Here is a 3,666-nt window from a genome sequence, read left to right as displayed (position 1 = left end):
TTGACTGTCCATGATCACAGCTTTTTTGTTATGTCCATAGAAAATCAATAGGGAACAAGATGCTAATTTCCGAGTATGAAAATGGCCATAACTTTTTTATTACTTGTGATATGAAAGTAAATTAGGTGTCAAATTAAACTTATTGTTATGCTTTATCTGATGGGATAAATTGCAGACTTCATTTTTTAAATCTCAAAATTTTGTAACATTGCTACATCATAGATGAGGGCCTCCCACGGGTCTCCTCGATCTCCGCTCTTGCTCCCCCTGCCCCTAGTCTCAACAGAGACAGTCCCCCTTTCCTCAGCCGTCGCATACGGCACATTATCCTCCAACATTTTTGTCACCTCTAACAGGTTCCCACCACCAGCCACATGTTCCCATCTCCACCCCTTGCCACTTTCCACTGACAGTTCCCACTGCAACTCCCTGCTTGACTCATCCCTTCCCACCCAAACCATCCCCCCATCCCCCCGGTACTTTCTCCTTCCTCCGCAGGAGATGCAACATCTGTCCCTATACCTCCTCCCTCGACTCCGTCCAAGGACTCTGACAATCGTTTCAGATGAGGCAGAGGTTAACTTGCATCTCCTCCAACCTCATCTACTATATCCGCTGTTCCAGTTGTGGACTCTTATTCATTGGCGATACCAAACGTAGACTGGGCGATCGTTTCACTGAAGTCCAAGTAGACCGACCTGATCTCCCGGTTGCTGAAAACTTGAACTCCCCCTCCCATTCCCATACTGACCTTTCTGTCCTGGGCCTCCTCCATTGTCAGAGTGAGGTCAAACACAAATTGGAGGAATAGAACCTCGTATTTCGCTTGGGCAGCTTACAACCCAATGGTTTGAACATTGACTTTTCTAACTTCAAGTAACCCTTACCCTCTCCATCCCTCCCCCATCCCAGTTCTACGATGTTTTTCTGTCCTCCTAATTAAATTTCACTGATTGTGTGCCTCTTTGTCATCTTCTCCTGTTTTCTATGCTTTTAAAGACTTAATAATTATGAATGCAGGATTCATTCAACTCTTGTGCCATTCAGCTGGATCCCAGCTATGCTGTAGTCTAATCCCATTTACACATAATGAGGGTTCCTTAACCATAAAAACCTTTTTCTATCCCATGTTAAAGGCAATCGAGGAATGTGATAAAAATTGAAGCCAGATACCATGTTCACAGACAAGAAGTAACTTTAATTAAATATTATGCAAGTTGAAAAGTTTTTTACAGCTCAAATTTCTGCAAAAAATTTATAACAATCTCTACAGTAGTTTGTCTAACCATTTATCTGTACAGTGTGTCCAACAGTTCACATAAAGGAAGTGGAAGGCAATCAGTTTAAGTGAGACTACAGCTGATGTTGGCAACCGGGAGGTAATGCTTCACATTTCCAGCAGGAGATTTCCTTCCTGTGTCAGTGTTCAAGTCCTGAATCTATCATTGACTGCGTTGTGTAGAGTCCATCGCCAGCGTGCCGCCCGCTAGTTGATATCAGCACGCGGGGAACTAGTCAGCCGAGGGGACTGAAGAGAAGCTGGGACGAGGACTCAGGTCAAAAAACTGGCAAATCTATTCCGTATCCCAAGCATCAGCTTCTGTTTCTTCCTCACTCCTCCCTCAAGAAAACTCCTGACGTTTCTTCGCTATTTTGTTTTGCTTTTCACTCGCAAGTGAGATTCAAAATGTCCTTGTAAAGCCACTGAAATATTAAACTGGGAGCTTTGCAGCACTGACACATCGTGTGTGGATTATATGGCAACAAAAAGAATTACATTTCTCAGGGTAACAAAACAACTAACATTGTGCTTTTTTTTTAAGTATATGATTTCTCCTTCTTTTGGACAATTCAGGTACAGAATACAATGGGTTTTTTTTCTGAAATGAATATGCTTTGCATTGTTAAGGCATCCGAACTGCTGGTTTATAGATTTTGATTAATGTCAAAGTAAACAGATAGAGAGAGCGAGAGAGAGCGGAGAGAGAGAGAGAGAGAAAGAGAGAGAGAGAGAGAGAGAGAGAGAGAGAGAGAGAGAGAGAGAGAGAGAGAGAGAGAGATAGATAGATAGATAGATAGATAGATAGAGATAGATAGATAGATAGATAGATAGATAGATAGATAGATAGATAGAGAGATAGATAGATAGATAGAGAAACCTTTAAACTGTGAAAAAACAAAATTTGCCACCTTAAATCTACAGAACTAAATGCTATTGAATAAGATGCTGCTTTTTTTGCCACACAATTTTTTAAAAATCTTGACAATTCAGTTCAACTGACAAAGAAATATAAAAATAGACAATGGCTTCTTTTTTGACTTGACCTTTGAAACAGAAAAGGGAAGCATGATTTAAACCAATACTTAGCACAATATCGACTCGATTGAAAAGAAAAAATGTAATATGATATATTATATATGGAAAACAAAAACTTTAAAATTACATTGAAACAACGTTTTACTCAGGTACAATTTTAAATGGCTTACTTTGTTGACACCCCCCATGTCTTACCATAATTACATGTTAAAATGAGTCAAGCGAATAAACAAATAGGGAAAAGAACACAGCCAAAACAAAGCAATGTACAAATTTCCAAAGATAAATACATTATTTATAAGCATATTTTACAAAACAAAATTCAAATGTCGTCTTTAAACTGATGCATGTTTAATTACGCAAGGATGTGCAAGCCAAATATAACGAATAGTAGTGGACTCCTTGCAGTAATAAAAATAGGGCGCAAAAAAATAAGTTTATGCAATAAAATTCCTTGTTAATATTGAAAATTGCATTTAAGACATTGAAATGTATAAATATTTAAACAACAACTTTGGCAAAGGAAAAAAATTCACAAAAAATCTACAATATTTATAACTACATACAAACACAATACAGCGGAAAATTATTGGATAATGCATTATCAGAACTCTGATGGTTCTTCGATTAAGAGCATTCTCAATACCGTGCTAATAAAATTGTAATTTTCAACTAAAAAAAACTCCCCCTTTGTGTTTGTCCGCACACAGCACTGGTATTTTGCTTCTGTCTACATTTCCACCCCTGTAAATACAGCAGCTAAAACTATATTGCATTTTCCAAAGTACTTCACAATGTACAATCCCTTGTTGGTGAAGTGCTGGTTGTAAAATATGTAGTCGCTCGCGTCACCTAGTCCTGATATATTTATGTTGTCTTTTCAAAAGGAAACAAGGCATTTGGACCAGACTGTTTGGGCACTCGGCTGGGACTGCAGCAACTGGCTGGCACTGCGATTGGCAACACAATTAGGAAAGCACAAGAAGAGTCTCAGATGCCAGCTGGTGCTATTCCTCCACCCACCCCCGACCCTTAAAAAGACGGATGTGAGTGAACAAAGCCGTTCTGCCCAGCCGTCACATCCTTTACAAAAGAACCAACGGCCATGACCACATATCACAGCAGCCAACAGCTCTTCCTAAACGATTCCTGCTTTTGTTTGATTTCTGCACAGCCCGAACAAGCAGTTCATCACCTTCAACAGCATTATTAGCATCTGTAGGGCTGCCGCGTGTTGGTCCTATGTCTTGTTCTATTTTGTATTTGTCTATAATCTCAACCAGCCCATGAACACAGCATAGTCTCCCATTGAAACAGTTTTAGCACTGTGACAGTCGATGGTGAAACTG

At 39.6% G+C, this 3,666-nt stretch overlaps 1 protein-coding gene across 4 annotated transcripts in view; it reads right to left on the bottom strand.

The window, feature by feature from the left end:
• Positions 1-2,161: 2,161 nt before the first annotated feature.
• The window catches only part of ebf1a (EBF transcription factor 1a), a 500,414-nt gene continuing 498,909 nt past the window's right edge, over positions 2,162-3,666 (bottom strand). For all 4 annotated transcript variants that reach the window (XM_055642599.1, XM_055642601.1, XM_055642600.1 and 1 more), the window contains one exon: positions 2,162-3,666. This exon is cut by the window's right edge and continues 613 nt beyond it. The gene's annotated coding sequence lies outside the window, so the exon portion shown is untranslated.

This window comes from Leucoraja erinacea, chromosome 11 (assembly GCF_028641065.1).
Source record: "Leucoraja erinacea ecotype New England chromosome 11, Leri_hhj_1, whole genome shotgun sequence".
In the NCBI taxonomy this organism is placed as follows: Eukaryota; Metazoa; Chordata; class Chondrichthyes; order Rajiformes; family Rajidae; genus Leucoraja; species Leucoraja erinaceus.
The sequence above is the reverse complement of the archived record's forward strand: the minus strand, read 5'-3'. Positions and strand labels throughout refer to the sequence as shown.